The 14465-nt window shown below is 47.0% G+C and overlaps 1 protein-coding gene across 6 annotated transcripts in view; it reads left to right on the top strand.

Moving 5' to 3' along the window:
- The window catches only part of TSPAN18 (tetraspanin 18), a 203879-nt gene that overhangs the window by 38303 nt on the left and 151111 nt on the right, over positions 1–14465 (top strand). The gene's annotated exons all lie outside the window — the stretch shown is intronic.

Below are 14465 nucleotides of genomic sequence, written 5' to 3'. Positions count from 1 at the left end.
GTCTTCTCTTCTGTCTTCTGTTCCTGCCCTCCAAACCACCACTTCCATGTGAGAGGGCTCTCAACTCTTGCCCAAGGGGCACAGGGCAGGAGAAGGGTGGCTTCACTCTTCTCCTCACCCCTAGACATTTACTCATGGGTGAGGACGATGGGGCCACCTTGGTGCAGGAAGTGAGGGTCGATGGATGGCAGGGAGTGAGCCCTTCAAGGAAGAGTAGAGCTCCTGGGGGCTCCAGGCAGGGTCATGAGGGCTCATGGAATCTGTGTCAAGGACCCCTCCCCGACCTCAGCCTCCCCCATACCCACCACAGTTTTGGGACTGTGAGAAGGAGATCGCTTCCTAGGGCAATTACCATCCCTCTGCCCTCGATTCTCTTTTGAACAAAGTCTAAATCCACAAGTACTAGGATCAATCACCACATTCTATGGTGAAACTGAGAACAGAAAAGCCTTGGTCTGCTTCGGAGGCTCTGGGAAGTCCTTCTTGAGCTGACCATGATTCTGGGACTGGTGATGGGCTGGGTGGCCTCATGGAAGCTTTCTGGATGAAAAGCCAAGATGTCTGTCCTCTGAGCAGCCTCGACCAACAGTGTGACTTATAAGTCATTTCCCTCATTGGGCCTCATTTTCTCATTGTAAAATGAGGCAGCTGCAACTTGAATCTCTGTTCTAGCACTCACATCCTCCATTTCTGGGATTCCAAGACCAGGGCTGAAATAGAAGAAGTGACAGGTCAGGGGTTGGGAGGTTGTGGAAGGCCATGGAGAGGAGAGGGGATTCGAAAACTCCAAGGAGATCTGATGGCCTGTCTTGGGCAAAGGACGATGGCTCCAACCCTTGGTGGTAAATCACAGGGTTTGAGGTGCAGAGGAACCTGGGTTTGAGTCCCTGCCTATCAGAAGAGAAACCAGCAATATGACAGAGGGCTTCATGCCCCAGGCACAGTGTGATGCTCATTCGCTGCACTATCCCATTCTGTCCTCTTAACTGTCCTGTCATCTTGCCACTGTGACCACCTCCACACTACGGAAGAGAAAACCAGGCCTCAGAGAAGTTAGGTGACTTGCCTAAGGTCACATAGCACTGAGTAATGTCATCGAGATTTGAAGCCACTGCCTGAACTGCCATACAATTCTTGTGTCTTTTGCTTACTAAAGTCTGTGACTTGAAGCTTAAGATTAAAAATAATTAGACAAATCATCTCTCTGAAGTTCCATTTCCCGTTAAAAACATAAAAATGGTTTGTTTCCTTGTCCTACACTTTTTTTTTTTTTTTAAATTTTGGGCATCTCACGAAATCCCTGCAGGCCTTGATATTCTGATCTCTAAAATGGGACAGTGACACTTACTCACGGGTTGCTTTGGGGAAGACGAGGAAGACTTAGGAAGCTCCCCGCACTGTTTCCTATACGTGTGCCCTCCACACCTACTCCACCTGCTTCCCCTGCCTGGGCTGCTGGCAGGTGTATAGGGTGTGCAGATTATGAAGTGCTGCACTACTGCCTAATGGTGTTTTCTATTTCGGCTGCCTCTGTGCCCATAGTCGGAAAGCACTTGGCCACTTTCTTAGTCACCAATCTGATAGTTCACTCGCCCTTCTGGAGTGTGCCGCTGGCTGCCCTAGATTATTTTAGGCTGGAATCCAAGACAGGGTGGCCGGCTCCCAGGGGCAGATAAAACAGGGCCAGGCTGAGGCTTTAGTGGACAGTGTGGGAGGAGCGGCGAGGCCTGGGGCCTGCTGGGGCTGTCCCTCACTGACAGCGTCTGTGTCCCACGGCTCACCCTGCCAGCTGCCAGGACCATAATCTTAATTGTAAACCTCCTGGCAGCAGCTGCCCTGATCCCCACAGGAAGCAGTTGCCTTATCACAGAGCCTGGATCCTGCCCAGTATTCTTAATCTGGAGAAGGCACTGAAGTGAGTCAGAAAAACCTTCCCGTCCCCAGGACCTTTCTTCTTGGGGATATTTCTCCATCAGGGGAAGCCGTGGGCCTCAAGCCTCGGTGTGTAAGAGGAAAAAATCTCTTTAAGTGCAGAGCAAAGCAGCAGGGTTGCTATTGTTCTTGGTTTACTTTCAGGAGGACAGCCCAGGGAGCAGAGCTATTTAGCCTTGCCCCTCTTGTTAGCCAGGAAATAGATAAACGTTATAGCATCACAGGGAAAATATAAAGACGACCATAAAGCAACAGGCAGAGAGGCATACGCTGTCATGGAAAAGCTTTGCTGGGGTTTTGGAGCTAGAAGGATGGGGGCTGAGTCCCAGCTCTGCCCTTCAGTACTGTTTGGCTTGGGGGCGAGTGACTTGATCCCCCACAGCCTCAGTTTTCTCATCTGTAAGACGGGCAAAGAGCATGCACCCCACTGGGTGGTTGTGAGGTCAAGGTGACTACCATGGGAAGCCCCTGTTTGCTTTGAACAATGGCAGCCCTCTTGGAATAGTGTAGCCTCCCAAGGTGACCCCCTTGAAGAGTGCCAGTCTCTTGGGATGTAAGAGCTGGGTGTTTGTAACCAAACAGTGGGGTTACCCTGGAGACACATACCTCCTTCTGTGCAAGGTCTAAAAAAGGGCTGTAAGAGGGACCTGGGTTGTGTCAGCTCCCTGTCCTGATGTGCTATCTCTTAGAGCCACCTCAAGTGTGAGCAGTTCATCCCAAGTCTCATCCCAAGTCTGTGACACTTCACTCACAGCCATCTTTACTGGACTTTTTCATAGATAATTGTTAATCCTACCCACACTCCAGAAGGCAGGCATTAATAAGCTCTTTCAATGATTCCAGGCTTCATATCTAAAAAGCAGCAAGGTAAGGACCCAAACACAGGGTTCCTAGCCCAAGAACAGTGTGTTTGTGGGAGCTCCTCATGGCACTCTCTGCACCTAGAGGCACCCGCTGTGCCCACGGTGGCACTCTTCTCCAATTCACCACCCAGTCTTGCACTGAGTGTGGTGCTAAGGCAGAAATGAAAGTTCCCTGATGTTTTTATCTCCCCAGCCAGCCGTTTGATGCAGGCTAAGTGAGAGAAGGCAATTTCTATGGATTCCCCAGGCTCCAGTTTATCTTTTTTTTTGTTATTGTTGCTCAAGCTTTTGGTGTTCTATCTAAGAATCCATTGCCAAATTTGAGGTCATAGAGATTTACTCTTGTGCTTTATTCTAAGCGTTTTATTTAGCTCCTACATTTAGGTCATTGATCTTTTTGAGTTAATTTTCATATATGGAGTGAGGTAGGGATTCAGTATCATTCTAGTATATGCGAACATCCAGTTGTCCTTGCACTATTTGTTGAAGAGACTATCTTTTCTCTAGTGTATTGCCTTTGCTCCTTTGTCAAATATCAGTTGACGTATATATGTGGCTCTATTTCTGGGCTTTCTATTCAGTGCCAGTAATCTGTCTGTACTTTCATGCATACCACGCCATTTTATTACTGTATCTTTATAGTAACTCTTAAAGTTGGGTAGTGTCAATCTTCCAACATTGTTCTTCTCTTTCAATTTTGGGTTGACTATTCTGGATGTTTTGCTTCTCCAAATAAACCTTAGAATCAGTTTGTTGATATCCATAAAATAACTTGCAGGATTTTGATTGGGATTGTCTTGAATCTATAGATCAAGTTGGGAAGAACTGACATCTTGACAGTATTGAGTCTTCCTATTTTTGAACATTGACTATCTTTCAGTGTTTTCATTTATTTACTTCTTTGATTTCTTCAATCTAGTTTTGTAGTTTTCCTCATACAGATCTTATATATATTTTATTAGCCTCAAATTTCTCATAATTGAGTATGATATTAACTATTGGTGTTTTGTAGATGCTCTTTATCAACCTGAGGAAGAAGATCCCCTTAATTCCTAGTTTGCTGAGAGTTTTTATCATGAATAGGTGTTGGATTTTGTCAAATCCTTTTTCTGCATTTATTGATATGATCGTGCAATTTTTCTTCATTAGATTGTTGATATGATGGTTTATATTATTTGATTTGTTTTTTTTTTTCTTTCTTTTTTTTTTTTTTTTTTTTTTGAGACCATCTTGCTCTGTTGCCCAGGCTGGAGTGCAGTGGTGTGATTTCTGGTCACTGCAACCTCCACCTTCCAGGTTTAAGAAATTCTTTGCCTTAGCCTCCCGAATAGCTGGGATTACAGGCACGTGCCACTATGCCCAGCTAATTTTTTGTGTGTTTTTAGTAGAGGTGAGGTTTCACCATTTTGGCCAGGCTAGTCTTGAACTCCTGACCTCATGATCCACCTGCCTCGGCCTCCCAAAGTGCTAGGATTACAGGCGTGAGCCACTGCGCCCAGCCTATTATTTGATGTTTTAATATTGAACCAGTTTTGTGTACCTGGAATAAATCTCACCTGATCATGGTATCTAAGACCTTTTATACATTCTTGGGTTTAATTTGTTAATATTTGTTGAGGATTTTTGCATTTACATTCATGAGAGATATTGGTCTGTAGTTTTCTTGTAATGATTTTTTCTGGTTTAGGTATCAGCATAATGATGGCCTCACAAAATGAGTTAGGAAGTATTCTCTCCACTTCTATACTCTGGAAGAGATTATTGAGAATTGGTATAATTTCTCCCATAAGTGTTTGTTAGAATTCACCAGTGAACTCACCTGGGCCTGATGCTTTCTTTCTTTGCAAGGTTTATTGATTAGATTTCTTTAATAAATATAGGCCTATTAAGATTGTCAATTTCTTTTTTGTGTGAGCTTTGGCAGATTGTGTCTTTCTAGGAATTGGTACATTTTATCTAAGTTATCAAATTTGTAGGCATAAACTTGTGCACATTTGTGGGCATAGAGTTGTGTATTTCTTTTATCCTTTCATGTCTATGAGACATTCCCATGTCTGTGGGAACTGTAGTGATATCCCCTTTTTCATTTCTGATATTAGTAATTGGTGTCTTTTCTGGTTTTTCTTAGTTAACCTAGCCAGAGTTCTATTGATTTTATAGATCTTTTCAAAGAACCAGCATTTGGATTTGTTGAATTGATTTCATGTTTTCTGACGGCTATGTTTTAATCATGGCTCTATCACTAAGTATCTGAGGGATCTTATGGGTAAATCTCTTTGATTCTACATCTCGGTTTTTACATCTGCAGGATGGTGTGGCAATAACAATGCCTAGCCCTGAGTTGACTTGAGGGCAAAGGTCAAATGTGAGTACACATTCATTTTTTCAGCAAATATTTGTTGAGACCCTACCATGTACCTGGCACTGCTCTACATGCTGGGAATATTGTTTTGAATGAAATAGCAGAGTCTCTGCCCTTATGGAGCTTGCCTTCTGGTTGAGGGAAACAGAAACCAAACAAATACATTGAATATCAGGTGATATTAGGTACTATGAAGTTCAATAATGACTGGAAGGGGCAGGGAGTGACTCAGGTGGTGGGTTGGGGGAGGATTGCTATTATGGATAGGAGGTACAGGGAAGGCCTTCCTAGTCAGATGTAATTTGAGCAGACACCTGAAGACAATGAGGAATAAGCCTTGACATAATCTAGGGGAAGAGCCTTCCTGTTTGAGGGAATAGCAAGAGTAAGGCACATTAGGCTGGCTGGCATGTTAGAGGACCAGCGAGGATGCCGGGGTGCTACCGGCATGGTAGTGTGGATGGAGAGGAGGCCAGGAGTGAATTGGAGGCCCAGCCTGCACAGTGCTGCTAGCTAGGGTGAAAGCTTTGTATTTTGATTCTAAAGGGTCTAAGTTTGGTAGGAAGCCAATAAGCAAGAAAGAGACCGGATCAAATTTATATTTTACTAAGATCACTCTGGCTGCTGGGTGGAGGGCAGTCTGCAGGGAGAAGGGAGACCGGTACGAACACTTATGTTGGAATCCATGGAAGAGGCAAGGTGGCTTGGAAGGTGGAATGTGGTGGAGGTGCTGAGAAGCCACAACATTCAGGATCTATTTTGAGAGCAAAGTTGATAGGACTTGATGATATGATGGGGGTGAGAGAAAGAGGTCAACCACAGCTTCTAGCCTGAGATGGAAGAGCCTAGGGTGGGTTCTGGCAGAGAGTGGAGGGAGGGCATATTGAGTTCTTCTCAGGCATTTTAAGTTGAGATGCTTATTAATCACTAAAGTGGAGGTGGAGAGGAGTGGCTGGAGATATGCACCTGGGGTTCAGGGGTGAGGGTGGGGCTGGTCTCCAAATTTGAGAGCCATCAGCTTATAGAGAGTATTTCAAACCTTTGACCATAATGAGATTACTCAGGAAGTGAGTGAAGATGCAAAAGATGACGGAGGACTGAGCCACTGTCAAGGGCAGTCATGTGTTGTTTGAGAAAATTCTGGTCCCAGGCAAGGGTGGATATACTGAGCAGAAGTGTGCACCTTAGGCAGGGGCAAAGGTGAGAGGCTTGAGGATGAGTGGAGAAATGAAGTTCTGTGCCTTGCTGCAAGGTCTGGCTGGATCTTCTAATGTCTTTATCGGATCATTCATTCATTCGTTCATTCATATGAACCAAAACACTTATCAAGTGTCAATTGTGCTGGAAGCACAAGGCTATTTACCTGTGGGCCCCAGATGTAAATGACACGTAGTGCCTGAGCTGGAGGAGGCCACTATTCAGCTGTTGATGCCTGACATAAAATGTGACAGGTGCAGCAGAGGCATTCCTAGGTATGTTAGTCAGCTTTTCCAGAGAAACAACCGATAGAATATACAGTCAGCTGGATATACAGATAGGATATCAGGATAGATATCCAATAGGATATACAACCCTCTGTATCCGTGGGTTTTGCATCTGTGGATTCAACCAACTCTGAACCAAAAATATTCTAGAAAAAAACTGCAAAATAATACAAAAACTCCCAATACAGTGTATTAGCTATCATGAGTAAACTAGAGATGATTTAAAGTGTACAGGAGGATGTGCATAGGTTATAAGCAAATACTGTTCCATTTTATATCAGGAACTTGAGCATTAATGCATTTTGATATCAAAGAGGGTCCTGGAACCAAGGGATGGTTACCTCCATGGATTCTAAGAGATGATTGTTTATATAAAGAGATTTATTATGAAGAATTGGCTCATGTGACTATAGAGGCCGAGAAAAAAAAGTCCTGAGATCAGCACTTTAGGTTTGTGACTCAGGAGAGTTGATGGTGTAAGTTCCAGTCCAAGAAGAGGAGAAGTCCAGTGTTCTAGCTCAAGAAGTCAGACTGGTGAAATTTCCCCTTACTCAGCCTTTTGGTCTATTCAGGTCTCCAGTTGATTGGATAGGACACAGCTGCACTGGTGAGGGCCATCTGCTTTACTCAGTCTACCTCTTTAAATGTCAGTTTCATCCAGAAACACCCTGGAAGACACTCCCAGAATAATGTTTGACTCAAATTATCCATCACTCTAGGATATTTGACACCCAGAGCACATGATTTTTGTATACTTGCTTCCTCTATGCAACAAAATTATTTTCGGTAATAATGATGAAATAAAATCAATTAGAATAATGGCCAGAAAAGAGACTGAAAATTTTGTGAACTTTGTATTTATAACCATGCCAGTAAACAAACATTATGACATGAAAAAGTAAAAAGATAATGGGCCAACAGTTCTTAATTACATTAATAGATAATTTGACAAAAGAGAAAATAATACATGAAGAAATTTGCAAAATGCATTAATGCTTAAGTCCCTGATATAAAATGGAGTAGTATGTGCTTATAACCTATGCACATCCTCCTGTATACTGTAAATCATCTCTAGTTTATTCATGATAGGTAATACACTGTATTGGGAGTTTCTGTATTATTTTGCATTGTTATTTATTTATTTATTTATTTTGAGATGGAGTTTCACTATTTCTGCCCACGCTGGAGTGCAATGGCCCCATCTCAGCTTACTGCAACCTCCGCCTCCTAGGTTCAAGCGATTCTCCTGCCTTAGCCTCCTGAGTAGCTGGGATTATAGGCGCACACCACCACGCCCGGCTAATTTGTGTATTTTTAGTAGAGATGGGGTTTCGCCATGTTGGTCAGGCTAGTTTCGAACACCTGACCTCAGGTGATCCACCTGCCTTAGCCTCCCAAAGTGTTGGGATTACAGGCATGAGCCACTGCACTCGGCCCGATTCTGAATTCTTATTGTCTAAATGAACGGGCATCACAGGATCCACACATGTTGGCTTCTGAATGAATAAGTAGGTGCTCTCTGAATTCACACCTATGCAAACACAATGTGCTTTAAAGGCTAAGTTATAAAAATATGCTCATTTGAAGCTTACATACATATTATTAAAACTCACCAGTGACTGCTGCAATTGTTTAGAACTTAGATCACCAAACGATTTTTTTTTTTCTCAAAGTGGAGTGTTTTATCACTGACATTGTTTAGAACTGTCAGCTTTTAGTGGGTTTTAGGTTTGTTTTAAAATTCCCTACAGGCAGTTAGTTCATCCCTTTGTTGCCAGCTCCCTGGAAGGACGGCTTCCACTGCCCCGCTCTTGGCACGCCCATGGCGAGATGCTCCCAAGAGGGTTGCTGTGAGGGGACGGGATGGAACGGTAGTCAGAAGGTCGGGGAGACCCTGTAACTGAGTCCTGCAATAGGACCAGGTAGTCACCAGGTAGAATGGATGGACACAAGGCAGAGCCTCGTAGCCTGGGGCCCCCTGGCATCCTGGGAACCCTGGGTCAGTCGGTATTTTTACTGAAAAAAGCCGCCAGGGTTCTGAGCACCATCTGTGTACCCGTGCCTGGGGTTATGGAGAGCTGGGCACTAAAAGCTTCGTCCTCAGAGTGGCAGTTTGGAGCCTGCGAGGCTGCCTCCCTCCCAGTCCTGCGCTCCTCAGTCGGACTCCCACACTCAGCCCCTCTCTCTCCTTCCCTTTCTCTTTCAGCAGTACCGTGGAGGCAGCTGTTCTAATTAAAAATCGCGTAAATACCAGGAGATAAGGATCCAGGGGTTTTGTTTTTTATTTCTGCCGAGACTCCCCAGAGAGTCTCTTCAGTAGGAAAGGTCCCTTTGGAGCTGAGATTTTTCTCCTCGACTTCAAAGACAGGGCTTCTTAGGAACAGAACATCTGTTTAAACTGAACTTGAACCAAGAGGCAGGCAGGCATGTCCCACGGGAGAAGGAGGGGGCACAGCCCAAGGGTGTGGAATCTGCTTTCTGTCCCTGGGGGAAGCTCCGCAGGCAGGCTCATTCCTGTATTTCACAGTGTGTCCCCATGCTGGGCAGCTTCTCTTAGTAAATGCAGAGGAAGTGATGGCAGGAGACCCACAGGCCTGGGGCTGGGCTTTGGGCGGACTGCTGTCCAGATAGCATCCAGGCTCCTGACCTCAAAGCCTCTCCATTCAGGAGAGGTAGCAAGGAAACCTGGGGTGACAGAGTTGGCTCCTCCTGCCTGGAGGTCCCTGTGGTCCTCAGAAGTCACCTTCCAACTGGGGACCTCCCAGCTCTTGTCATTTGCATGGACAGAGCCTCCTTCATCCTCCCTTCTTCCCTCCTGATTTCCCTCCCTTCTTTTTTACTTCCCTCCATTCATTAGGCATCCACTGGGGTTCAGAGATGAAAAACTCCCAATCCCTGACTTTGAAGGGCTTACCACCTGGTAGAACAACCAGGTTGATCTCAAAAGATAAGAAAAGTTGAGCACTTTGGTTGTGTGTGTGTGGCTGTTCTTGTTAAGGCAATGAAACAATTCAGAGCTTGGAAAATGAAGGGAAAAGAAATCATTCACTTCCTCTCTCAGGACCAGAGCCTCCTTCGTTTCCTGCTTTTGTTCACACTCAGGCGTGTGTTCAATAGTTGACACCAGAAAGTCCGTTCAGTTTGGCTTCCTGCTTTTTTTTCCCCCATCTCTCCTGGCCTTCCAGTGTGTGAGATTCTTTCCTGGGCATCACAGGCCTGGAGGACCCCTACTGTTGGACACTCAGCTGCATCCAGTGTCTGCTGTCACCTGCATGCCTGCTGGGAGGGGTCGCCAGGTACAGCAAATAAAATTAAAGGATGCCCAGCTAAATCTGAACTTCCTATAGACAATGACTCAATTTTTAGTATAAGTCTGCCCCGTGCAATATTAGTTCCGTGTACTATTTAGGAAGAATCACTGAAAGATTATTTGTTGTTTTTCTGAAATTCAGACTTCACCGGGCATCCTATATTTTGTCTAGGAACCCTGTGCCTGGAGTAGCTGTTTGCACGTGTATAGTCAATGCTGCATTACTTAATGACAGGGAGAACTATCTGGCTGATAACGTTCCTCTCTGCATTTGTGGGGAACACTCTTCCTAACTTGAATGCTCCTGTTCCTGCCCACACTTCTGGACTGCTCTGCAGCTTAGCGTACCTGGAGGTCACTGAATCCCAATAGGTCCTCTCCAGGCACGTTTCATTCCCAGCCTCCTTCTGGGAGCCTCTAGTGACTGCAGTGGTTTGGTTTGCTCCCTCTAGTGGGGAGGGGGTGGGAGGGGGCGGTGGGAGGTGAAAAATTTGCACTCCGTTGGGCCTCTGGGGCTGCTTTCTCCAGCAACCGCCAGCATCTTTGGCAAGGATGGAAACAAGGATTGTGTTCCTGCTGCGCTGGAGGGAGCAAGGGCTTGAGGATGTTGCTCCAGGCTGCTAACCTATAGAGGTCGATGACATCTTTCTCTCCATCAGTGAATTTATTTTTCATTCCAAGGCAACTTTCAGGGTGGTAAAAATATAAAGCTAAGTGGCAGACGGTTTTTTTTAAAAAAGTGATTGTAGGCTGGGAAGACAGGGTTTTTTGCCTTGTGGTTAAATGGATTTTCTGTTTAACTGAGGGTTAAGTAGAAAACTCGTTTTGATTCATCCTCTGTTGTTGCCAATCTTTCTAAAATGTATTAGCTGCTCCCTGGTTTTCCTAAGTGCACCATAATGACCATAATTGAATCTCTCTGCTGGCAGAGGATCCTGTGGGGCGTCTGGGCACACTGTTGTAAATGTCAGTCTTCACCGAGTGGCCCAGTTATTGGGCTTTACAGCCTGCAGCGTAGGCTGGTGTGCTCTGCAGTGGCCTTCACATTTGCTGTCTTCTCATTCTGCCTGCCCAGCCACCCTGGGCCGGGACTCAGGAAAGGAATTAGTAAGACCACTGTAGAGATGTAGAAACTGAGGCCCACTTGGGGAAAGATTGGCCCGAGTCACATCTGGCTGGTGGAGGGGCTGGGACTGAAGCCAGCGGAGACAGCTGTGGTATTGGCCCCGATTTAAATCCTGGCTCTCACTTGCTGGCTGGGAGACCATTAAGCTTCATGAGCCTCGGTTTCTTTATCTGTGATTTGGGTATGATAACCTTTCCCTGCAGAGCTACCGCTGGGGTTAAGCATGAGGATGTGGGTGGGCTGCACACCACAGCCATCATATATTTAAAGGGAAAATAGCACCCCTCCTGAAAAAGAAATCAACATACCAGTGCTGGGACCCTGTGTCCAGCTTCTTTCTGCTCTGCTGTCCTTCTTCCTCTGAGCGCTGGTGGTTTTACATGCAGACTCTGCAGCCGGAATGTCTGGGTTTGAGCCCTGACTCTGCCCCTGACTCTCCGTGTAACTACAGTCTGAGCTTCAGTTCCCCGTCTATAAAGTGGAGATCATGATCGAAAGCTGCCTCCTAGGGTTGCCGTGAGGATTCAAGGGAAGGGAGCTGAGGAAGTGGGTCAGGGCTGGCCATTGTCATCCTAGTACCTGGTTGAGTGAGTCTGGGTTCACCATGTTTCTCTGGATTTGGTTCATATTCTGAGCCTTTTAAAGGGACTGGGTTTGGGACCTAAGCTCCTTGTTGGTGCCCCAGGAGCCTGCATGGGCAGCCTGGGGAGGAGGAAAGATACCCCCTCTCACAAGCTGGCTTTCTGCACTGTGTGGTGCTTTACCCCTCCCTGGGCGCTTCCCCAGCCCTGGTTCTAAGGAAAGATGCTAAGAGAGACCTGCGGATAGCTTAGGAGGGGACCTAGAAGGGAGACTTCTGCCCTGCCATGGCCCCTGCAGTAGGGTCCCCTACCTGAGGGATGCTGGCCCTCAAATAGCTTCCCTGTTTGGGACCTTCTGTGCTCCCCCATGTGTCATACATTTCTAGCATTTCAAGAGGCATTTGTTTTTCCCATGTTAAGGGATCCATGGAGTGAGGAGACCTATCTGTGTGTGACCTCTGAACCCTTTATGGGGGACTGGGCTGGGGGTGGGGAGGACACCCTGCCAAGGTGAGGCCACCTCGTCTGGCCTCTGGGCTGCTGGCTCAGCCACCTCCTGGGTCCTGCAAGCAACTCTGCTTCAGCTCTGGGTCACCAGCACCTACTTCTGCCAAGCTGCTGCCTTGTCCTCCAGCTCACCCACTTCCCAGGACCCCTCTGGAACTCTATGGGGATGGGGAGGTTGCAGCTAAGTAAATAGTCACCCTATTATTTTAGGAAAGGAACAACAGCCTGTGTGCAAAGCCCCTGGGTAGGGCTGGTTTATTTATGCATTTGTCTTTAATGGGAAGGCTGAGAGAAATTGCATGGTTTGTGAATATTTACAGGCAAATTACTACAGGGAGGAAATGAATTCATTCTCTCTCCTCTCCCACTGTTAATAGATCACACTGTGGTTCCCTGAAGCCTGCCTCCCACCTCCCCCACTTTTCTTTCTTGCAACTCCTTGTAGTCTTCATGCCAGCTCCAGGAGGGCGTCTGGGTAGATGTGCCAATTTAATTTGCCATGCAGTTATTGAGCGCTAACTGTATGCCAAGCCCTGGTACAGGGACTAGGGGTACCCAGGTAGGCACCACATGTGTGGGTTCTGTCTGCAGAGCTCTGGGGCAGGCTGACTCAGGAGAGAAGTTGCCACTTGAAGGATTTTTCCCCAGGCAGAGGGAAGAGCATAGGAGAACCCTTGGAGGGGTGAGCAGACGGGAATTACACTCTGGGTGGGGGGTGGGGTAGTTAGTCTTCTGGTGTGGTTAGAGCAACCATGGGAGGAAGAAGGAGGTAGAGCTAGAAATGGGGGCTGGGCTGGGTTCTTTCTAGTTCTGAACTGGGGAAGGAAAGTGGGGAGAAGGGAGAGATGGCCCAGGATGGTGCAACTTGTGTAGCTAGCCAGAAGAAGCACACCTCTTGTTTAAGGGCCTGAGTTGGCAAATCGTAGCCTCTTATGGGGAGAGAGGGAGGAATTTCTCCCTCATATCCTCTTTCCTTGGGGCCAAGAGGCATAAATGGGAGGTCTCTGGGCTGTCACTCCTCCCTCTCTTTTTCCCTGCAGACATCACCAATCAATTGCAGCACTTTTGTTGGTTCCAGAATCCTCTGGAAAACAAGCTAGGCAGTCACTACCTATTGATTCCAGCTGGCCTTCTAGAAGGAAGGTGAAGGGCCTTCTAGTAGGTGGCTGGACCTTAGGGTAGCCCCATCAGTGAATTTGCAATGGAGGAAATTTCTTCTTCTCTTTGGGCCTCAGTTTCTCTACCTGTAAAATGGGGAGAGAGATGGCTCACTTGGTCTCTGAGGACTTTCCCAGTGCTAGCCAGCCAGCATTGGTTAATACCCGCAGTTAGTTAGTCTTTCCATTAAGCGTGTGTGCACTTACTCTGACTGGTGCTGAGTGGGGCCCTGGGATACACAGGTGATCCTGGCAGCTGAGACCTGGCCTCCTGAAGCTGACAGTCCTGGCAGTCTGTAGTTCTTAGAACCTCAGGTGTTGAGGTCATCTGACACCAAGGGCAGGGTGGTCTTGATTCTTGCAGACAAATGGCACCCAGTGCAGCCAGCTCTCCAGTGGCTGGAGGTCCTAGGGATCTCTGGGGACATTAGTCCTGGTCTCTGGGCCCACACACCAGGCATCGTCCCAGGATGGTTAGATGCCATTAGGGCTCAGTCTATGCAATAAGAGCCACAGCCCAGGCCCCAGGTCCTGTTGACCAAGCGAATAGCTGATGTGACCACTGGGGATCCTGAAAGGGCCCCAGGCCACGTGTATCTGTCCTGGGAACCCGCCCCAGGATTGACCCCCCAGCCCTTTTTGGCAGGGGAGAGGCCTCCATTGTGCTCCGTTTCCTTCTAGGTGTGCATGTTCCTCCTCAACCCTTCCTCCCCACCCACTCCATGGTTGTGTTCTCAGTTTACCCCAGGTCATGTCAAGTGAGATCAGCCCTTTACCCTCAGGATTCTGAAATAGAGCCAGGGAGAGGCCAGACATTTCAGAACTGTCTAGGTGCTCCCCAGGGCCAGATGCTCTCAGATGCCAATAAAAACACTGTGTCCTTTTTGTGTTCAGTGAGGGCCCCTCCTTGACCTGCTGTGGGCAGGAGTGACTAGTGATGTTCAGCTGGTTTTAGACCTTGGAGAAGGTTAATGGGATCAGTAGCATCCTAGGCTGGGAGCCTTTGAGATCAGAGCTATGGGTGAAATTCATCAGTCTCATAGAGAAAATGGAGTACACCACCATGGCCTTGTTAAGACACGGATGGCCGTCTACTGCTAATGGGTACACACACTGCTGCATGCTATGCCTTAATGCCTGCCT

The sequence above is a fragment of the Macaca mulatta genome, chromosome 14, assembly GCF_049350105.2.
Source record: "Macaca mulatta isolate MMU2019108-1 chromosome 14, T2T-MMU8v2.0, whole genome shotgun sequence".
Classification (NCBI taxonomy): domain Eukaryota; kingdom Metazoa; phylum Chordata; class Mammalia; order Primates; family Cercopithecidae; genus Macaca; species Macaca mulatta.
The sequence above is the reverse complement of the archived record's forward strand: the minus strand, read 5'-3'. Positions and strand labels throughout refer to the sequence as shown.